Source organism: Ovis aries, chromosome X, assembly GCF_016772045.2.
Source record: "Ovis aries strain OAR_USU_Benz2616 breed Rambouillet chromosome X, ARS-UI_Ramb_v3.0, whole genome shotgun sequence".
NCBI classification, from domain to species: Eukaryota; Metazoa; Chordata; class Mammalia; order Artiodactyla; family Bovidae; genus Ovis; species Ovis aries.
The window spans coordinates 68,385,727-68,410,484 of NC_056080.1; the positions used below are offsets into that span (position 1 = coordinate 68,385,727).

Here is a 24,758-nt window from a genome sequence, read left to right on the forward strand (position 1 = left end):
GCACAAGCTAGAATCAAGACCACTGGTAGAAACATCAGTAACCTCAAATACGCAGATGACACCACCCTTACACCAGAAAGCAAAGAGAAACTGAAAAGCCGCTTGATGAAAGTGAAAGAGGAGTGTGAAATAGCTGTATATCACCATTGGTAAACTGAGTGAAGAGTACATGGGACCCTTCTGCACTATCATTTTAACTTCTGTGAATCTTTAAGTATTTCAAGTGTATATGCATTCTCATATTCATTGCAATATTATTCACAACAGCCAAGACATAGAAGCAATGTAAGCATCCATTGCTAAATGAATGGATAAAGAAAATGTGGGGGGGGGGTGTGTGTATATGCAAATTCTGTCATTTATAACAACATGGATGGACCTTGAGGACAGTATGCTAAGTGAAATAAATCAGACAGAAAAAGATAAATACTGTATAATATTATTTATATGTGGACTCTAAAAACATCCTATTCATAGAAAAGGAGATTATAATGGTGGTTGCCAGCTGCTGTTACCAGTATTGTTGTATACTTGAAAGTTGCTATGAGAGTAGAGTTTTAATATTATCATCATACCAACAACAATAAAAAATTATAAATATGTGAGGTAAAGATTATGTTAACTAATCTTATTAGTGTAAATATTTTGAAATCTATGTGTGTATTAAATTATCACATTGTGCATCTTAAAGTTACATCATGTTTTATATCAAACTTACACAATGTTGTATCTCAACAAAGGGTGTGACAAATGGAATATTGTCTGACTTATCAGTAAACAAAGGATGTCACAGTCATCAATGTTGATGTTCAGCTGGTGAGCCCTGAGGAAACTCAAGAAGGAAACAAAGAATGCTTGCCAATTAGCAACCATCAGACTACAGCCATTCCCCATGGTGACCCTGAGGAAACTCAGTATATAAAAATGCAGGATACTGACTTCAGATAAGCTAAAGTATATATCAACGGAATGATTTCAGTGAGCCCAGGGTCTTGCATCTTCCCATATATAGAAAAGTGCTAAATTCCTTAACTTGAGATATCTAGCTTTCTTTTATTAACAGGAAACTTTTGTTCTTGTTACCTGCCCTTTGTTGCAAAACTCATATATATCCTAACTCCCTCCCCACCTGCTCAGAACAGTTTGCTCAGGCTTACTTGAGAAGCTGCCTCCTGGGCTTAAAGTCCTAAAAATTTCCCACTGAATAAAACATAACTCTCCATGTTTTGGTTATGAATATTTTTTAGTCATCAGAGGGAAGAGAAAAGTTAAATTGCGGCTCTAACCAACATTTTTTCAGCAACCTCATTAAAGACTATAAGACAGAATCATTCAGCTAAGTCATTCTCAAATTCTTAACCCAGAGAAACTCTATGAGGTAATAAATGTTTAATGTTGTTTAAGCCAACAAGACTTGGGATATATTATTATGCATCCATAGGTAAATAATATTCATTAAATGTGCTAATACCTTTTCAAATTGTTATTGTTGTTGTTCAGTCACTAAGTCATGTCCAACATTTTGTGACACATGAATCACAGCACTCCAGGCTTCCCTGTCCTTCACTATCATCTGAAGTTTGTTCAAACTCATGTCCATTGGGTCAGTGATGCCATCCAACCATCTCATCCTCTGTCATCCATTTCTCCTCTTATCCTCAATCTTTCCCAGGATCAGGGTCTTTTCCAATGAGTCACTTCTTTGCATCAGGTAGCCAAAATATTGGAGCTTCAGCTTCAGCATTAGTCTTTACAATGAATATTCAGGGTTGATTTCCTTAAGATTGACTGGTTTGATCTCCCTGCTGTTCAAGGAATCCTCAAAAGTCTTCTCCAGCCCCACAGTTTGAAAGCACCAATTCTTCAGTGCTCAGCCTTTTTTAAGGTCCAACTCTCACATTCATACATGACTACTAGAAAAACCATAGTTTTGATAAAGTAATGTCTCTGCTTTTTAATACACTGTCTAGGTTTGCAATAGCTCTTCTTCCAAGGAGCAAGCTTCTTTTAATTTCGTGGTTGCAGGCACCATCTACAGTGATTTGGGGGCCCAAGAAAACAAAATCTGTCACTGTTTCTACTTTTTCCCCATGTATTTGCCATAAAGTGATGAGACCAGGTGCCATAATCTTAGTTTTTTTAATATTGGGTTTTAAGCCAGCTTTTTTCACTCTCCTATTTCACCTTCATCAAGAAGCTCTTTAACTCCTCTTCTCTTTCTGCCATTAGAGTGATATCATCTGCATATCTAAGGGCATTTTTCCCAGCAATCTTGATTCCAGCTTTTGATTTATCCAGCCTGGCATTTCACATGATGTACTCAGCATATATGTTAAATAAGCAGGGAGAGAGTATACAACCTAGACATAATCCTTTCCCAACTTTGAACCAGTCCACTGTTACATGTCCAGTTATAACGGTTGCTTCCAGACTTGTATATGGATTTCTCATGAGGCAAGTAAGAGGATCTGGTATTCCCATCTCTTTAAAAATTTTCCAATTTGTTACGATCCACACAAAGGCTTTAACATAGTCAATGAAGCAGAAGTAGATGTTTTTTTGGAATTCCCTTGCTTTCTCTGATCCAACAGATGTTGGCAATTTGATCTCTGGCTCCTCTGTCCTTTTTAAGTCCATCTTGTACATCTGGAAGTGCTCAGTTCACATGCTGTGTTAAAGCCTTAGCTTGAAGGATTTTGTGCATTACCTTGCTAGCATGTGAAATGAGCACAATTGTACGGTAGTTGGAACATTCTTTGGCATTTCCTTTCTATGAGATTGGAATGAAAACTGACCTTCTCCAGTTCTGTGGCCATTGCTGAGTTTTCCTGGCATAATGAGTGCATCATCTTAACATCATCATTTATGATTTGATATAGCTCCACTGGAATTCCATCACCTCCACTATCTTCATTCATAGTAATGTTTCCTAAGACCCACTTGGCATCACACTCCAGGATGTTTGACTCTAGATGTGTGACCACATCATTTTGGTTTTATCCAGGTCATTAGGACCTTTTTTGCACAGTTGTTCTGTGTATTTTTGCCACCTCTTCTTCTTTTAGATCCTTGCCGTTTCTGTCTTTTATTGTTCCCATCTTTGCATGAAATGTTCCCTCGATATCTCTAACTTGATTAAGAAGATCTTTAGTCTTTCCCATTCTATTGTTTTCCTCTATTTCTTTGCATTGTTCACTTAAGAAGGCTTTCTTATTTCTCCTTGCTATTCTTTGGAATTCTGCATTTAAATGGATATATCTTTCCCTTTCTCCTTTGCTTTTCATTTCTCTTCTATTCTCAGCTATTTGTAAGGCTTCCTTAGATTTTGCATTCTTGTATTTCTTTTTCTTTGGGATGGTTTTGGTCACTCCCTCCTGTACAATGCTTTGAAGCTCTGTCCATAGTTCTTCTGGCACTCTTCTACCAGATCTAATTCCTTGAATCTATTTGTCATCTCCACTTTATAATCATAAAGGTTTTGATTTAGATCATACCTGAATGGCCTAGTGGTTTTCCCTATTTTCTTCAATTTATACCTGTATTTTGCAATAAGGAGCTGATACTCTGAGCCACAGTAAGCTCCATGTCTTGTTTTTGCTGACTGTATATCTATCTTCTGACTTCTCTATCTTTGGTTGCAAATAATATAATCAATCAGGTTTCAGTATTGACCATCTGGTGATGTCCATGTGTAGAGTCATCTCTTGTGTTGTTGGAACAGTGTGTTTGCTATGACCAGTGTATTCCCTTGGCAAAACTCTGTTAGTCTCTGCCATGCATCACGTTGTACTCCAATGCCAAGCTTGTCTGTTACTCCAAGTATCTCTTGACTTCCCACTTTTTTTTATATCTTCTAGGTCCTCTTTACATGTGTTAATTAACTCTTGCACTTTCTCCATTCTGTTTTCGAGGTTTTGGATCAATTTTACTATCATTACTCTAAATACATTTTCAGATACTTTGCCTATTTCCTCTTCTTTTCTTTGGTCTTGGGAGTTTTTACCTTTTTCCTTCATTCGTGCAATATTTCTTTGTCTTTTCATATTTTTCTAACTTACTGTATTTGAGATCTCCTTTTCCCAGGCTTTAGGGTTGTATTTCTCCTTCCTTTTGTTTTCTGCCCTCAGTGGGTGAGTTTGGTCCAGTGGTTTGTGTAGGTTTTTTGTTGGTAGGATCTTTTGCCTGTGTCCTGGTGGGAGAAGGCTTTTTCTCTCTGATGGGCAGGGCTGTATGAGGTAGTATATTTTGTGGTGACTGTGGGAAGATTATCTGATGATGATTGCATTTGTGTTTTTGTCTTGCCTGTTTGGGTGAGGCAACCTGCACTGGGTGCTGTTGACAGTTGGGTGATGCCAGGTCTTGGTACAGGTGGAGGCCTTCTTGGGAGTTCTCATTAGTTAATACTCCCTGGGCTCAGGAGTTCTCTGGAAGTCTGGCGTCCTGAACTCAGTACTCCCACTCCAGAGGCTTAGGTCTGATCACTGGTCAGGGAGATTCTGCAAGCCATTTGCTGTGGCATTAAAGGGATTAAACCAAAAACATGATAACAAAAAGCAAAACAAGAAATTTTAAAAAAAAAAAAACAGAGAAATGGTACATACAAAATTAGACAACTAATAACAAAAACAAAGGAACACACACACACACACACACACACACACAAAACCAAAACATTCCAAAGAATACAAAGAAAGTGAGAGTGACCCAGTGAGCAAAGAAACCAAAAATGATGTTGACCAATTAAAAACAAAACTAACTAAAACACAAACCAGAAGACAAGACCAACTCAAAGTGCCAACTGGGAAATAAAGCAAAGAAAATGAAACAAACTAAATAACAGTGAAATAAAGAAAGAAAAGGAAGAAAAGAAAAAAATAGAAAAAACAAGATTAAATATAAGTTTATTAAAAAGATTTACATATATTAAAGAATAACTGCAGCAGGAAAGGAACAATAAGAAAAACAAAACAAAAAATTAATTGAAAAAGAAAAAAAAACTCACAGAACTGCAAAAAGTCAATGTGGAGGTAGAAGTATATAAAGGAAGTAAAAACTTTTCTTTAAAACAATCTTTTTTTCTCATTAGTAGAAAATTTATTATATTCTATCAAATTGAAAGATCTAAAGAGAAACATTATATGATCTTTTCTTTTTTTTACAAATACCAGGTAGGCTTTTTTAAATATAAATTTATTTATATTAATTGGAGGCTAATTACAATATTGTAGTGGTTTTGCCATAAATTGACATGAATCCACCATGAGTATACATGTGCTCCCCATCCTGAACCCCCCTCCCACCTCCCTCCCCATCCCATCCCTCTGGGTCATCCCAGTGCATCAGCCTTGAGCACTCTGTCTCATGCATCGAACCTGGACTGGTGATTCGTTTCATATATGATAATATACATGTTTCAATGCCATTCTCCCAAATCATTCCACCCTCGCCCTCTCCCACAGAGTCCAAAAGACTGTTCTATACATCTGTGTCTTTTGCTGTCTTGCATATAGGATCATCGTTGCCATCTTTCTAAATTCCATATATATGCATTAGTATACTGCATTGGTGTTTTTCCTTCTGGCTTACTTCACTCTGTATATTTAATAGGCTCCAGTTTCATCCACTTCATTAAAACTGATTCAAATGTATCCTTTTTAATGGCTGAGTAATATTCCATTGTGTATATGTACCACAGCTTTTTTATCCATTCTTCTGCTGATGGACATCTAGGTTGCTTCCATGTCCTGGCTATTGTAAACAGTGCTGCGATGAACATTGGGGTACATGTGTCTCTTTCATTTCTGGTTTCCTCAGTGTGTATTCCCAGTAGTGGGATTGCTGGGTTATATGTCAGTTCTAGTTCCAATTTTTTAAGGAATCTCCACACTGTTCTCCATAGTGGCTGTACTAGTTTGCATTCCCATCAACACTTTAAGAGGGTTCTCTTTTCTCCACACCCTCTCCAGCATTTATTGCTTATAGATGCCTCAAAACTTAAGAGTTAATAGTAATGATAAAATCAACCAACACAGTAACAGAGAAAAAGAAAAAAATTAAAAGCCAACTACAGAATGAATCAAAATATAAGCATAATAAATGTTTTTCTCAGATCTCAGCTGTCACCGTCCTTTCCCTGACTCTGAGTCACAGTCCACCTTTCTAAGATGGCCTCCAATACTGGGCTGGTCTCTAGACCAGCTGTGGGGACAGCTTAGACTGTAATCTGGCTTTACTCCTTAATGTTCTTGCCTGCAATGTCCACAGCTGCCAGATCTAGGGCATTTCTTTTGTGGGAATTCTCATTGTCCTTTTACATATTCCATAGACACAGAGTCTGCTTAGTTGATCGTGTGGATTTAATCTGCAGGTTTTACAGCTGGTAGAAAGGTTTTTGATCCTCTTTCCATACTGCCTTTACAGTTAAGTTGTGGTTTCTTCTGCCACCTCTGCATGTAGGCCATTCATAGGAGTTTGCCCCTGAGGCTGTTCTGGAGGATTTGGGTCCGCCCCAGTGAGGACCGGGTGTGGAGGTGGTGCAACTGCTTAGATCGCAAGGACCCTGGAAGCACCAGGTACACGGACAGCCAGAAGCCATGGGCAGAGTAGATGTGCTGAACTTAGGGTTTTGTCTAGCCTCTGGCAGCTCTGCCCCAATGGGGAGCGAGCATGGAGGTAGCACAGCTGCTTGGATCACGAGGACCCTGGCAGCATCAAGTGTGCAGGAATGCTGGTGGCCTCAAGCACTGGCAGTATGGCACTATTAGAGTCTTGTTCTAGCCTGTGGCAGCTGGTGTTCAAAGGGCCACCCTGGCTGGTCCTTCTCTGTTGCTTGGTGCAACAGACACTCAAAGGGCCACCCTCTCTGGGACCTTCCTCTATTGACTAACTGCTAGCAGCAGCATGTAGGGAGAGAGAGAGAGGCTATAGTGATGGCTCCGCCCCCTGCCCGTGACTCAGCAGTATTGCCTTGCCTCCATGGCAGCCTGGCTTTCCTCCAAAGGCATTCCCACTGTGATCTCCTCCCTCACATCCCCGTGGACTGTCTCCCCACAGTCAACAGCAGACCTCTCCCTGAGATTGCTCTCTAATCCCTATACTCCAGCTCCCAGCTAGGGCTTCAGCAAGGATTGTCTCTGTGAATCTCGTTCCATTCAGATTGTCACAGATGAGTGCTTCACTCTCCAACAGCCTCAAAGGCTTCCCCTCTGTCCCAAAAAATTGCCCCAATGTGAGGATCTGACCCTTGCTTCAGTTACACCACCCCCCAAGTGCAGGTCCAGTCTTGTTCACTCTCCTTCTTTTCCCTCCTTCCTTCATCCTACTGGGTTTTGCATGGATCTATATATTCCTTTATGGTGATCAGAGACTCCTGCCTGCTCTCAGTTGCTGTTCTGTGAGATCTTATATATCTGAAGATGTATTCCTGATGTTTTGTGGAGAGAGATGTACTCTATGTCTACCTACTCCTCCATCATCTTGCCTCCTTCCTTTGTAATAACTTTTTTCTTTTTTTAATATAAATTTATTTATTTTAATTGGAGGCTAATTACTTTACAATATTGTATTGGTTTTGCCATACATCAACATGAATCCACCACGGGTGTACACGTATTCCCCATCCTGAAGTGCCCTCCCACCTCCCTCCCCATACCATCCCTCTGGGTCATCCCAGTGCACCAGCCACAAGTATCCAGTATCCTGCATCGAACCTGGACTGGTGATTCTTTTCATATATGATATTATACATGCTTCAATGCCATTCTCCCAAATTATCCCACCCTCTCCCTCCCTCACAGAGTCCAGAAGACTGTTCTATACATCTGCATCTCTTTTGCTGTCTCACACACAGGGTTATCGTTACCATCTTTCTAAATTCCACATATATGTGTTAGTATAGTGTATTGGTGGTTTTCTTTCTGGCTTACTTCACTCTGTATAATAGGCTCCAGTTTCATCCACCTCGTTAGAACTGATTCAAATGTATTCTTTTTAATGGCTGAGTAATACTCCATTGTGTATATGTACCACAGCTTTCTTATCCATTCGTCTGCTGATGGACATCTAGGTTGCTTCCATGTCCTGGCTATTATAAACAGTGCTATGATGAACATTGGGGTACACGTGTCTCTTTCAATTCTGGTTTCCTCGGTGTGTATACACAGCAGTGGGATTGCTGGGTTGTATGGCAGTTCCAGTTCCAGTTTTTTAAGGAATCTCCACACTGTTCTCCATAGTGGCTGTACTAGTTTGCATTCCCACCAACAGTGTAAGAGGGTTCCATTTTCTCCACACCCTCCCCAGCATTTATTGCTTGTAGACTTGTGGATAGCAGCCATTCTGACTGTCGTGAAATGGTACCTCATTGTGATTTTGATTTGCATTTCTCTGATAATGAGTGCTGTTGAGCATCTTTTCATATGTTTGTTAGTCATCTGTATGTCTTCTTTGGAGAAATGTCTGCTTAGTTCTTTGGCCCATTTTTTGATTGGGTCGTTTATTTTTCTGGAATTGAACTGCAAGAGTTGCTTGTATATTTTTGAGATTAATTCTTTGTCAGTTGCTTCCTTTCCTATTATTTTCTCCCATTCTGAAGGCTGTCTTTTCACCTTGCTTATAGTTTCCTTTGTTGTGCAGAAGCTTTTAAGTTTAATTAGGTTCCATTTGTTTATGTTTGCTTTTATTTGCAATATTCTGAGAGGTGGGTCATAGAGGATCCTGCTGTGATTTATGTTGGAGAGTGTTTTGCCTATGTTCTCCTCTAAGAGTTTTATAGTTTCTGGTCTTACATTTAGATCTTTAATCCATTTTGAGTTTATTTTTGTGTATGGTGTTAGAAAGTGTTCTAGTTTCATTCTTTCACAACTGGTTGACCACTTTTCCCAGCACCACTTGTCAAAGAGATTGTCTTTTCTCCATTGTATATTCTTGCCTCCTTTGTCAAAGATAAGGGGTCCATAGGTGCGTGGATTTATCTCTGGGCTTTCTATTTTGTTCCATTGATCTATATTTCTGTCTTTGTGCCAGTACCATATTGTCTTGATGACTGTAGCTTTGTAGTAGAGCCTGAAGTCATGCAGGTTGATCCTCCAGTTCCATTCTTCTCTCTCAAGATTGCTTTGGCTATTTGAGGTTTTGTGTATTTCCATACAAATTGTGAAATTATTTGTTCTAGATCTGTGAAAAATACCGTTGGTAGCTTGATAGGGATTGCATTTAATCTATAGATTGCTTTGGGTAGTATACTCATTTTCATTATATTGATTCTTCTGATCCACGAACAAAAATTTAGAGAAGAGCTAACACCTATCCTACTCAAACTCTTACAGAAAATGGCAGAGGAAGGTAAATTTCCAAACTCACTCTATGAAGCCACCATTACCCTAATACCACAACCTGACAAAGATGCCACAAAAAAAGAAAACTACAGGCCAATGTCACCGATGAACATAGATGCAAAAATCCTTAACAAAATTTTAGCAATCAGAATCCAACAACACATTAAAAAGATCATATTCCATGACCAAGTGGGCTTTATCCCAGGGATGCAAGGATTCTTCAATATCCGCAAATCAATCAATGTAATTCACCACATTAACAAATTGAAAAATAAAAGCCATATGACTATCTCAATAGATGCAGAGAAAGCCTTTGACAAATTCAGCATCCATTTATGATAAAAACTCTCCAGAAAGCAGGAACAGAAGGAACATACCTCAAATAATAAAAGCTATATATGACAAACCCATACCAAACATTATCCTCAATGGTGAAAAATTGAAAGCATTTCCCCTAAAGTCAGGAACAAGACAAGGGGGCCCACTTTCACTGCTGCTATTCAACATAGTTTTGGAAGTTTTGGCCACCGCAATCAGAGCAGAAAAAGAAATAAAAGGAATCCAAATTGGAAAAGAAGAAGTAAAACTCTCACTGTTTGCAGATGACATGATCTTCTACATAGAAAACCCTAAAGACTCCACCAGAAAATTACTAGAGCTAATCAATGAATATAGTAGTGTGGCAGGATATAAAATCAACACACAGAAATCCCTTGCATTCCTATACACTAATAATGAGAAAATAGAAAGAGAAATTAAGGAAACAATTCCATTCACCATTGCAATGAAAAGAATAAAATACTTAGGAATATATCTACCTAAAGAAACTAAAGACCTATATATAGAAAACTATAAAACACTGGTGAAAGAAATCAAAGAGGACACTAATAGATGGAGAAATATATTAATTTCTAATTTTTCACTATCATAGATAAAGCTACAGTAAACATTCTTGCATCTACACCTCATTTCAAAGCATGTTTACTTTGTCATTTGAATGACAAAAGCATCATAGGTTAACTGAAACAATTCCATAAAAAAGATCCAAAAGTTATAGGGCTTCCCTTGTGGCTCAATGGTAAAGAATCTGCCTGCCAATTCAGGAGGCACAGGTTGGATCCCTGATCCAGGAATATCCCACGTGCCTCCAAGCAGCTAAGCCCTTGCCACAACTACTGAGCCTGTGCTCTAGAGCCCATGAGCCACAACTACTGAGCCTGTGCTCTAGAGCCCATGAGCCACAGCTACTGAGCTCACACACTACAACTTCTGAAGCCCATGTGCCTAGAGACTGTGCTCCACAAGTGAAGCCACAGCAATGAGAAGCCCAAACACCACAACTAGAGAGTAGCCCCCGCTTGCCACAACTAGAGAAATCCTGAGTGTGCAGCAGCAAAGACCCAGCACAGTCAAAAATAAAATAAACATATGTCTTTTTTTTAAAGAAAATCTAGTGTGAATTCTTACACAATTTTTTCTTCACATATAGAAACATACATGTGTGTTCAGTCGCTCACTCTTGTCTGACTCTTTGTGACCCCATGGACTGTAGCCTTACAGGTTCCTCTGTCCATAGGATTCTCCAGGCAAGAATACTGGAGTGGGTTACTATTTCCTTCTCCAAGGGATCTTCCTAACCCAGGGTTCAAACTTGTGGCTCCTGTGCCTCTTGCACTGGCAGGTGGATTCTTTACCACGGAGCCACCTGGGAAGCCCACAAACATATAAATATATAATGTATTTTCTTTCACAAAAAAATGTGGCAACAATAGCCTTCTCTTTTCAGTTCAGTTCAGTTCAGTCACTCAATCATGTTCAACTCTTTGCGACCCCATGAACCGCAGCACGACAGGCCTCCCTGTCCATCAACAACTTGTGGAGTCCACCCATACCCATATCCATTGAGTCGATGATGCCATCCAACCATCTTGTCTTTTGTCATCCCCTTCTCCTCCTGCCCTCAATCTTTCCCACCATCAGGGTCTTTTCAAATGAGTCAACTCTTCACATGAGGTGGCCAAAGTATTGGAGTTTCAGCTTCAACATCAGTCCTTCCAATGAACACCCAGGACTGATCTCCTTTAGGATGGACTGGTTGGATCTCCTTGCAGTCCAAGGGACTCTCAAGAGTCTTCTCCAACACCATAGTTCAAAAGAATCAATTCTTTGGCATTCAGCTTTATTTATAGTCATTTAGTTGAACATGGATATTTTATTTAACTAGTTTCCTATTTATGGCATTTAAGTTTGTCTAAATTTTTGCTCTTAGAAACAATCTTGGATGCACATTTTTATTCTTTATTTTGTTTCCTTTTTATTATAAGCATCTTGAGTACATGTGATTTTAAACATATCTCTAAATTCATTACAGAAGAGTTATCACATCTATTTTCTGCAATAAGACTAGTGTCAAAGTAGCTGCATGCATAGTTTTACACCTACATCTTTGCACAGTTCTCTGGTTATCTTCTCCTTAGGTCACATTCTCCTAATGAGAATCACTATGTCAAAAGGTATGTGTATTTTGAATTTTAATACATTGTCAAACTTAATTTTACAAATTGTGTGAAGATTTTTAATCAACAAAGTTTTATAATACACAACTAATTGTAAGGCCAGTATTAGAATTCTAGGGCTAATATATAAAAACAACATGCAGGAATATATGTGAAAGGGGACAAAGTTAGCACAAGAAAAAGAAAGTAGAAGCCTAGGAAAGAAGTCACATGGAACTGCCAAAATTATCAGATCACTAGAATTTAGCCCCATCTCTTATGATGCCTTTGAACTGTGGTGCTGGAGAAGACTCTTGAGAGTCCCTTGGACAGCAAGGAGATCAAACCAGTCAATTCTAAAGGTAATCAACCTTGAATATTCATTAGAAGGATTGATGCTGAAGCTGAAGTTCCAATACTTTGGCCACCCGATGCGAAGAGCTGAGTCATTATAAAAGGTCCTGGTGCTAGGAAAGATTGAGGGCAGGAGGAGAAGGGAACGACAGAGGATGAGATGGTTTGATAGCATCATCTACTCAATGGACATGAGTTTGAGCAAACTTTGGGAGATGGTGAAAGACAAGGAAGACTGGTTTTCTGCAGTCCATGGGCTGTCAAAGTGTTGGACATGACTGAGTGACTGAACAACAACAACTTGCCATGCCAAAAATAATTATTAGGCAACAGTGACCAGATAGCAGAGTAGGAAGACCCTGAACTCATTTCTTCCCATAGGCACACCAAAATTATAACTATTTACAGAGCAACCATTGGAGAGAAAAATTGGAAGACTAGCAGAAAAGATCTACAAATAAAGATATAAAGATGGAACCACAACAAGATGAGAAAGAAGGGCAGAGAAGGGATATAGTCAAGACCCACACCCCCTAGATGGGCAACCCACAAGTCACAGGGTAATTACAATTGTAGAGTCTTTTCAAGGAGTAAGGGATCTACCCATGCATTAGGCTCCTCAGCCTGGGGGACCTATACTGGGAAGATGAGCCCCAGGACTGTTCAGCTTTGAAGGCCTGGAGGCTTACTTTTGGGAGACCCAGAGGGCTGTGGGAAATCGAGATTACACTCTTAAAGGACACACACAAAATCTCTCATGCTCTGGGACCCAGGGCTGAAGCAATAATTTGAAAGGAGCGTGGGCTTCCCTGGCAGCTGAAATGATAAAGAATCTGCCTCCAATGCAGGAGACCTGGGCTCAGTCCTTGGGTTGGGAAGATCCCCTGGAAGAGGGCATGGCAACCCACTCTAGTATTCTTGCCTGGAAAATACCATGGACAGAGGAGCCTTGTGGGCTGTGGTCCATAGGGTCGCAAACAGCCTCAGTCAGACAATGACTGAAGTTACTTCATGCACATGCATTCATATATATGTATATATGATTCCAACCAAAAGCAGCATAATACACAGTTTTTTTCAAGTGCACATGGAACTTCCTTCAGGATCAGTTCAGTTCAGTTGCTCAGTTGTGTCTGACTCTTTGTGACCCCATGTACTGCACCACACCAGGCTTCCCTGTCCATCACTAACTCCTGGAGCTTACTCAAACTTATGCCCATCGAGTCAGTGATGCCATCCAACCATCTCATCCTCTGTTGTCCCCTTCTCCTCCCACCTGCAATCTTTCCCAGCATCAGGTTCTTTTCCAGTTTTCCCCTCAGTCAGTCTCTCTCATCAGGAAGCTTCCATAAGCCTCTTATTCTTCTCCATCAGAGAGCAGACAGACTGAAAACCACAATCACAGAAAACTAACCAACTGATCACATGGACCACAGCCTTGTCTAACTCAATGAAACTATGAGCCATACTGTGTAGGGTCACCCAAGACAGATGGGTCATGATGGAGAGTTCCGACAAAACGTGGTCCACTGGAGAAGGGAATGGCAAACCACTTCAGTATTCTTGCCTTGAGAACCCCATGAACAGTATGAAAAGACAGAAAGATAGAACACTGAAAGATGAACTCCACAGGTTGGTAGGTGCCCAATATGCTACTGGAGAAGAATGGAGAACTAACTCCTGAAAGAACGATTCTCCAGGATAGGTCCATGCTAAGTCACAAAACAAGTGTGAAGTAAATTTAAGAAGATTAAAATAATGTCGGACATTGTTTCTGACCATAACACTTTAAGATTAAAAAAATCAACTATAAGGAAACTGAAAGATGTAGAAAACAAACTTATGGTTATCAAAGGGGGAAGGAGGGGTGGAGGGGTGGGATGAAGAGACTGGGATTGACATATATATATATATATATATATATATATATATATATATATATATAGAGAGAGAGAGAGAGAGAGAGAGAGAGAGAGAGAGAGGATTGATGCTATTCATAAAATAGATAAGTAATGAGAACCTACTGTATAGCTCTGTTGTTTTTGTTCAGTTGCTAAGTTGTGTTTGACTCTTTGTGACCCCATGGACTACAGCACTCAGTGTTCTGTGATTACCTAAATGGGAAATAAATCCAAAAAAGAGGTGATCTATGTATACATATAGCTAATTCACTTTTCTGTACAGCAGGAACTAATACAACATTGTAAAGCAACTACATTCCAATAAAATTTTAAAAAAGAAAACTGTAAAAAGAAACCCCACAAATGCATGGAGGCTAAACAAGATACTACTAAACAACCAATGAGTTACAAGGATAAAATTTTAAAATACCTGGAGATGAATGAAGAGGAAAATACAACAATCCAAAATCTATGAGATGCAGCAAAAGCAGTTCCAGGAGGAAATTTATAGTGATACAAGCTTATTTCAGGAAACAAGAAATATTTCAAATAAACAACCTAACCTTACCCATGAAGGAACTAGAAAAAAAAAAGAACAAATAACCCAAAGTTAGTAGAAGGAAAGAAATAAAGATCAGAACAGAAATAAATTAAATTGAGACTAAAAAACAGAAAAGATCAATGAAACTAAGGGCTGGTTCTTCAATTAAACAAAATTGATAAACCTTAGTCAGACTCATCAGGAAAAAAAAAGAGAATGAGCCCAAATAAAGGAAATCAGAAATGAAAAAGGCAATGTTACAACTTACACTACAGAAAAAGATTAGTACAACCAATTATGCACCAATAAAATTGACAATCTAGAATAAATGGACAAATTCCTAGAAATGTAAATCTCCTAAGACTGAACCACAAAGAAACAGAAATTATAAATAGGCTTATTTACAAGTAGTGAAGTTGAATCAGTAATAATAATCAAATAAACTACCAACAAACAAAAGTCCAGAACCAGATGGCTTCAGAGAATTCTATCAAATATTTAGAGACGAATTAACATCGATCCTCCTCAAACTGTCCTAAAAAATTGTGGAAGATGAAGTGCTTCTGAGCTCATTCTAACAAGGCCAGCATTACTCTGATACCAAAATCAAGCAAAGATATCACAGAAAAGAAAATTACAGGTCAACAATATCACTGTTGATCATAGATTCAAAAGATTCTCAACAAAATGTTAGCAAACCAAATTCAACAATACATTAAAAGGATTACCATGATCAAGTGGAACCCTGTTGCAACGGGGGTATGAAAATGCAGTTCAATATTCAGAAAACAGTCAATATAATAAACCACATTAACTAATTGAAGAACAAAAATCATAAAATCATTTCAATAGATGCAGAAAAAACTTTTGACCAAATTTGACATCCATTTGTGATTAAAAAAATAATAATAATAATAATAAACTCTCAGCAAAGTGGCTTTAGGGGGAATATACCTCAACATAATACAGGATACATATGACAAGTCCTTAGCTAACATCATACTCAATGGTGAAAAGCTGCAAGTATTCCCTCTAAGATGAGGACCAAGACAAGGATATCCATTCTTGCCACTTTTATTCAACATAGTATTGGAAGTCTCCCATCTGCCACAATCAGACAAGAAAATAAATAAAAGTAATTCTAACTGTATCAAAATAAGCAAAACAGTCACTATTTGCAGATGACATTATGCTATATAGAAAATCCCAAGATGGCACCAAAAACTACTAGAACTCATCAATGAGTCAGTAAATTTCCAGGATGCAAAATTAATGTACAAAAATCTGTTACATTTCTATATGCTAACAACAAACTATCAGAAAGAGAAATTAAGAAATCAATCCTATTTACAAATGTATCATAAAGTAAAAAATACCTAGGAATAAATCTAAACAAGAAGGTAAATGATCTACACTTCAAAAACTATAAGACTCTGATGAAAGAAATTGAAAATGACATAAATAGATGTAAAGAAATATAATTTTCATGGATTGGAAGAATTAATTTTGTTCAAATGACCATACTGTCTAAGGCAACCTACAGATTCAATGCAAGTCCTATAAAAATACCACTGGAATGTTTCACAGAACGAGAACAAATAATTCTAAATTGTATGGAAACATAAAGGACCCAAATAGTCAAAACAACCTTGAGAAAGAAGGGAAAGGCTTGAGGTTATCACACTTCCTAATTTCAGGCAATACCACAAAGCTATCGTAATGAAAACAGTATGATACTGGCAAAAACAGACAGACAGACACATAGATCAGTGGAACAGAATAGAGAGCCCAGAAAGGAACTCACACTTAAACAGTCAATTAACTGACTAATTAACAACAAAAGACGTAAGAATATACAATGTGGAGAGGAAAGCTTCTTCAATAATGGTTTTGGGAAAACTGAACAGATACATTTAAAAGAATCAAACTGGACTTCTCTCTCACACCATGCACAAAAAATTCAAAGTGTATTAAAGACTTAAATGTGAGACATGAAATCAAAAAATTCCTGGAAGAAAACATAGGCAGTAATCTCTTTTATATTGATCTTAGTTATATATTTTGGGGGACATGTCTCCTCAGGCAAGGGAAACAAAAGCTAAAAAAAATAAACAAGTGGGACTACATCAAACTAAAAATCTTTTGCACAACAAAAAAAGGGAACTATCAATCCACCCCCAAAGCTGTCTACTGAATGGGAAAAGATACTTACAAACAATGTATTCAATAAGGGGTTAACATCCAAAGTATACACAGAACTCATACAACTCAATACAAAAAAATAAATAATCCAATTTAAAAATGGGTGGAAGAACTGAATAGACATTTTAAAAATGAGGATATACAGATGGCCAAGAGGTGCATGAAAAGATGCTCAAAATCACCAATTCTCTGGTAAATGCAAATTAAAACCACAATGAGATATTGCTTCACACCTGTAAAATGGCTATTATCAAAAAGACAACAAATAACATTTTTGGCAAGGCTGTGAAGAAAAGGGAACTCTCTTGTATTGTTGGTGGGATTGTAAATTGGTGCAGCCACTATGGAAAATACTATGGAGGTTCCTTAAAAAATTAGAAATAGAACTACCATATGACCCAGCAATTTCATTCCTGTTTATTCACCCTAAGAAGACAAAAACACTAGTTAGAAAAGATGTATGGTGTTTTTCTTTCTGACTTACTTCACTCTGTATAATAGGCTCCAGTTTTATCCACCTTACTAGAACTGATTCCAATACAGTATATTAATGCATATATATGGAATTAAGAAAGATGGTAATGATGACTCTATATACGAGACAGCAAAAGAGACACAGATATAAAGAACAGACTTTTGGACTCTGTGGGAGAAGGTGAGTGTGGGATGATTTGAGAGAATAGCACTGAAACATGTATATTACCATATGTGAAATAAATCACCAGTCCAAGTTCGATGAATGAAACAGGGCACTCAAAACCAGTGCACTGAGACAACACTGAGGGATGGGATGGGGAGGAAGGTGGAAGGGGGGTTCAGGATGGGGGACATATGTACACCCATGGCTGATTCATGTCAATGTATGGCAAAAACCACTACAATATTGTAATTAGCCTCCAATTAAAATAAATTAATTAATTAAAAAAGAAAAGATACATGCACTCCAAAGTTTACTGAAGCAATATTTACAATAACTAAGATATGAAAGCAATGTAAATACTCATATATAGTCTAATGGATAAGGAAGTTGTGGTATATATATGTATATATATGTGTATGTATATGTATATATATATATATATATATATATATATATATATATATGAATTTTACTCAGCCATAATAAATGAATGAAATTGTGGCATTTGTGACAACATGGATGGACCTAAAGGGTATTATGCCAAGTGAAATCAGTCAGACAGAAAAAGACAAATGTTGTATGATTTCAGTTATATATGAAATGTAAAAAACAAAACAGATAAACATAGTAAAACAGCAACAGTTATAGATATAGAGAACACATATGTGGTTGCCAGAGAGGAAGAGGATGAGGAGAGGAAAGAAATGGGTGATGCAGATTAACAGGTACAAACTACCAGTTGCAAAATACATGAATCATGGGTATGAAATGTACAGTGTGGGGAATATAGTCAATAACTATGTAATACTTTGTATGGTGACATATTGTAACTAGACTTATCATGGTGTCACTTTTGCAACATATAGAAATATCAAATCACTATGTTGTGTAACAGGGCTTCACTCATGGCTCAGATGATAAAGAACCTGCCTGAAGTGCAGGAGACCCAGGTTCGATCCCTGGGTTGGGAAGATCCCCTGGAGAAGGGAGTGGCTACCCACTCCAGTATTCTTGCCTGGAGAATTCCGTGGACAGAGGAGACTAATGGGCTATAGTCCATGGGGTCACAAAAACTAACACAATGTTGTAAGTCAATTATACCTGAAAAAGAAACAAGCAAACTCATAGAAAAAGAGATCAGATTTGTGATTACCAGAGGTTGGGGTAGGAGGAGGGAGATTGGATGAAGGCAGTCAAAAGGTAAAAATCTCCAGTTATAAGATAAATGTACAGGAATATAATGTACAACACAATAAATACAATTAACACTGCTGAATGTTTTATGTGAATGTTAAGAGAGTAAATCCTAAGAGTTCTCATGACAGGGAAATACATATATTTTTTTTCCTATTTTTAAATATTTTAAATACATGAGATGACTGATATTCACTAAACTTATTCTAATAATTATTTCATGATGTATGTAAATAAAATCATTATGTTTCACACCTTGCACTTGTACAGTGACTTATATCACTTATATCTTAATGAAACTCACACCTTGCACTTATACAGTGACTTATATCACTTATATCTTAATGAAACTGGAAAAAAAAAACAAAATAGGAGAAAAATATTAAATAAAAGAATACCATTGTTGGCTCATAAAATTATTGAATATAAGAATATTGAATGTTGACATGGATGTCAGAAACACTCATATACTGCTCAAGGAAAGAGAACTGGTACAATTTCTCTGGAGAAAAATTCAACAGTATATTTCAAAATTGTTCTTCCCCTTAAAGCCAATAGTTTCACTTATGTTTTTATCCTGAAGAAATAATGTGAACAAAGGTCTAGCTATATGAATTATTTAATAAATGATATTTGGACAGCTATCAATTTATAAAGAAATACATTCCGATCCTCTCCTTGTACCATGCACAAAAAATTCATAGAATTTGAGACAGGCATGTAAAAAGTAAGCTATAAAATGTATCATAAGAAAATTAGAATATTTCTATGACTTCTCTTTGGTTTTCTGTTTTTTCAGTATCTTATTTTTATTTCATGGTTATAATATTTTATATCTGAGTATAGTAAAAAATTTTCTTTTGATCTCTTCATTTTACTGTTTCATTTGATTTGTTTTGTTCTTTATCTTTCATATAGAAGGTCTTTGTATAAGAATCGGACTTGTCAACTAGAGATCTTCACTCTAAGATTATTGAGTGAGAATGGATAGCTCAATCATGACCCCAAAATTACAATATTTATAGGTCTTTTCTCAGATAACAGTTTTAATTTCTTCAGAGAAGAATTCTTTAATTTTCTGTCTGAAAAATATATACTTGACTGCTTTGGAACCAAGGTATTTGAGGGGAGGAGAGGGAAAATAATCTTATTATAGCCTTTCATTTAGTACCTCTATATTCAGTATGACACCGTTTCCTATCTTTCACTCTACCTGAGGTGTCTGGCTCTGGGTCTCCTGTGGATTGAACAAACTTTCAGTCTTCTGCCAGAGTAGGTAAAAAGTATTTTCCTGGCAGAGCAGGGTGAGGGAAGGGATCTAAGACTGGTCTAACCACATTTCTCACACACATGCAACTAAACCCTCTGTTTTCAGCCTCTTGACACACTTCTGCCTTTTTTTGGCCATTGGTGTTTCCAGTTGCTGGGCTTTGCAGACATTCTGCTGCATGAATTGTCTTGCTTCTCATTTTGCATCTGCCACCTAGAAGCACCTGCTCTTCAGCTCTTTCAGTTGAGCTAACATGAATCTGCTTTGCATCTTTCAAAAATGTGTAGGCATATCTTGTCTGTTGCTGTCTTCATTCCTGTCCTATTTGTCTTTGTGTGTTTATAGTCCTTAAAAAGTCCATTCTCTTTCATTTTGTTCCAATTTTAAAAGAGATGATAAACATAGATTTAGTCTGTCATATTTAATGGGAAGTCCTCTACATGTATTTATTACAGCTGAAAAATTCACATGCCCCTTGGGCTGGAAATCTCACTTGTGATCATTTAACTCTCAGAAATTAAAGTGCCAGTATGTATAGGTATGGAGAAGGAAATGGCAATCTACTCTAGTATTCTTGTCGAGAAAATCCCATGGACAGAGGAGCCTGGCAGGCTACATTCCATGGGGTTGCAAAATAGTCAGACATGATTTAGTGACTAAACTGCAACAGTGTACTGTGTAAAGGCATTTGCTGCAATATTATATGTAATAGCAACAAGCACAATGTCCGCTGATAGGGAACTAGTTACATAAATTACAGTCTAACTATACTATGGACTACTATGAAGTCATTGTAAAGAACAAGGAATATTGACTTGGAAGGTTGCCCATGATATATTGCTAAGTAAAAGAGAAGGCTTTACTGGAGCAACCGTGAGAGATACCCCACAACCCAGGTAAGAGAAACCCAAGTAAGATGGTAGGCACTGAGAGAGGGCATCAGAGGGCAGACAGACTGAAACCACAATCACAGGCAACAGGCCAATCTGATCACACAGAACACAGCCTTCTCTAACTCAAAGAAACTAAGCCATGACATGTGGGGCCACCCAAGATGGACAGGTCATGGTGGTGAGGTCTGACAGAATATGGTTCACTGGAGAAGGGAATGGCAACCCACTTCAATATTCTTGCCTCAAGAACCCCATGAACAATATGGAAAGGCAAAAAGATATGACACTGAAAGGTGAACTTCCCAGGTTGGTAGGTGCCCAATATGCTATTGGAGATCAGTGGAGAAATAACTCCAAAAGAATGAAAGGATGGAATCAAAGCAAAAACAATACCCAGTTGCGGATGGGACTGGTGATAGAAGTAAGGTTCAATGGTGTAAAGAGCAATATTGCATAGGAACCTGGAATGTCAGGTCCATGAATAAAGGCAAATTGGAAGTGGTCAAACAAGAGATGGCAAGAGTGAACGTCGACATTCTAGGAATCAGCAAACTAAGGTGGACTGGAAAGGGTGAATTTAACTCAGATGATCATTATATCTACTACTGTGGGCAGGAATCCCTTAGAAGAAATGGAGTACCATCATAGTCAACAAAAGAGTCCAAAGTGCAGTACTTGGATGCTATCTCAAAAATGACAGAATGATCTCTGTTCATTTCCAAGGCAAACCATTCAATATCACGGTAATCCAAGTCTATGCCTCAACCAGTAATGCTGAAGAAGCTGAATTTGAATGGTTCTATGAAGACCTACAAGACTTTCTAGAACTAACACCCCAAAACAATGTCCTTTTCATGATAGGGGGCTGGAATGCAAAAGGAAGAAGTCAAGAAACACCTGGAGTAACAAGCAATTTTGGCCTTGGAGTACAGAATGAAGTAGGGCAAAGGCTAACAGAATTCTGTCAACAGAAGGCACTGGTCATAGCCAACACCCTCTTCCAACAACACAAGAGAAGACTCTACACAAGGACAGCACCAGATGGTCAACACCGAAATCAGATTGATTATATTCTTTGCAACCAAAGTTGGAGAAGCTGTATAAAGTCAGCAAAGATAAGAATGGGAGCTGACTGTGGCTCAGATCATGAACTCCTTATTGCCAAATTCAGACTTAAATTGAAGAAAGTAGAGATAATCACTAGATCATTCAGGTATGACCTAAATCAAATCCCTTATGACTATACAGTGGAAGTCAGAAATAGATTTAAGGGACTAGATCTGATAGATAGAGTGCCTGATGAAGTATGGACAGAGGTTCATGACATTGTACAGGAAACAGGGAGCAAGAAAATCCCCAAGAAAAAGAAATGCAAAAAAGCAAAATGGCTATCTGAGGAGGCCTTACAAATAGATGTGAAAAGAAGGGAAGTGAAAAGCAAAGGAGAAAAGGAAAGATATACCCATTTGAATGCAGAGTTCCAAAGAATATAAATAGCAAGGAGAGATAAGAAAGACTTCCTCAGTGATCAGTGCAAAGTAATAGAGGAAAACAATAGAATGGGAAAGACTAGAGATCTCTTCAAGAAAATTAGAGATAGCAAGGGAACATTTCATACAAAGATGGGCACAATAAAGGACAGAAATGTTAGGGACCTAACAGAAGCAGAAGATATTAAGAAGAGGTGGCAAGAATACACGGAAGATCTATACAAAAAAGATCTTCATGACCCAGATAATCATGATGGTGTGATCACTCACCTAGAGCCAGACATCCTGGAATGTGAAGTCAAGTGGGCCTTAGAAAGCATCACTATGAACAAAGCTAGTGGAGGTGATGGCATTCTGGTTGAGCTATTTCAAATCCTGAAAGATGATGCTGTGAAAGTGCTGCACTCAATATGCCAGCAAATTTGGAAAGCTCAACAGTGGCCACAGGACTGGAGAAGGTCAGTTTTCAATCTAATCCCAAAGAAAGGCAATGCCAAAGAATGCTCAAACTACCGCACAATTGCACTCATCTCACACGCTAGCAAAGTGATCCTTAAAATTCTCCAAACCAGGCTTCAACAATATGTGAACAGTGAACTTCCAGATGTTCAAGCTGGTCTTAGAAAAGGTAGAGGAACCAGAGATCAAATTGCCACGATCTGCTGAATCATTGAAAAAGCAAGAGAGTTCCAGAAAAACATCTATTTCTGTTTTATTGACTATGCCAAAGCCTTTGACTGTGGATCACAATAAACTGTGGACAATTCTGAAAGAGATGGGAATACCAGACCACCTAACCTGCCTCTTGAGAAATCTTTATGCAGGTCAGGAAGCAACAGTTAGAACTGGACATGGAACAACAGACTGGTTCCAAATAGGAAAAGGTGTACGTCAAGGCTGTATATTATCAATGTGCTTATTTAACTTACATGGGGAGCACATCAAGAGAAACGCTGGGCTGGAGGAATCACAAGCTAGAATCAAGATTGCCAGGAGAAATATCAATAACTTCAGATATGCAGATGACACCACCCTTATGGCAGAAAGTGAAGAAGAACTAAAGAGCCTCTTGATGAAAGTGAAAGAGGAGAGTGAAAATGTTGGCTTAAAGCTCTATATTCAGAAAACTAAGATCATGGCATCCTGTCCCTCACTTCATGGCAAATAGATGGGGAAACAGTGGAAACAGTGATGTACTTTATCTTCTCGGGCTCCAAAATCACTGCAGATGGTGATTGCAGCCATGAGATTAAAAGACACTCCTTGGAAGGAAAGTTATGACCAACCTAGACAGCATATTAAAAAGCAGAGACATTACTTTGTCAACAAAGGTCCATCTAGTCAAGGCTATGGTTTTCCAGTGGTCATGTATGGATGTGAGAGTTGGACTGTAAAGAAAGCTGAGTACTGAAGAATTGACGCTTTTGAACTGTGGTGTTAGAGAAGACTCTTGAGAGTCCCTTGGACTGCAAGGAGATCCAACCATTTCATCCTAAAGGAGATCAGTCCTAAGTTTTCATTGGAAGGACTGATGTTGAAGCTGAAACTCGAATACTTTGGCCACCTGATGTGAAGAACTGACTTACTTGAAAAGACCCTGATGCTGGCAAAGGTTGAGGGAAGGAGGAGAAGGGGATGACAGAGGATGAGATGGTTGGATGGAATCACTGAGTCAAAGGACAAGAGTTTGGGTAAACTCTGCGCATTGGTGATGGACAGGGAGGCCTGGCATGCTGAAATCCATGGGGTCGCAAAGAGTCGGACATGACTGAACACTGAACTGAACTGATATTGACTTCAGTGGATTTTCTCTGTGACATCTTTGTGTACAGAATGCAGAAACATGGCCTGAATGATGGAGCAGGGCTAGGTTAATAATTTGAGCCCTCAAATAATTGATTTATGTTTTATATTAGCCTAAAGGAGATTTCTAGTGCCACATTGGAGCTGGTTCTTTTCTAGACATTTTAATCTAGTATATGGGTGAAGACCTAGACAGTGAGCTGATCAGACTGCAGATGACATAAAACTTGGATAATAATATGCTGAATGTCAAACTCAAGATATAAAAAATTCTTGGACAAGCTGGAATAGCAAGTCAAAACAAACACAATAACACTAACTAATAACATAATAGATCTTGTTTTTGCAGCTGCAAATGTCTAGGACAGCAAAATCTGACTGGATTTCAATTCTTGTAGCTACGACTTGGGAGTTGTAGTCGACAACAAACTCACTATGAGCCAAAATTATGACGTGGCAATCACAGACTGCTTTTTCAATATGCAGATCAAAGGAAGGCTAGCTGCAGGGTAATGTAGACCTTCAGAGACTTTCTGCCCTTGGTTTTTAGAGCACTGTACTCTACTGGTTCTCCTATTGCTCCTCTGGTTATTCTTCATTCTCATTTGAGAAATCTTCCCTTGTCTCTCTCTCCCATCCC

The 24,758-nt window shown here is 38.2% G+C and overlaps 1 pseudogene; it reads left to right on the top strand.

Annotated features, from left to right (window-relative positions):
* The first annotated feature begins 6,653 nt into the window (after positions 1-6,653).
* Positions 6,654-24,758, top strand: part of LOC101105221 (protein FAM204A-like) — a 72,398-nt pseudogene continuing 54,293 nt past the window's right edge.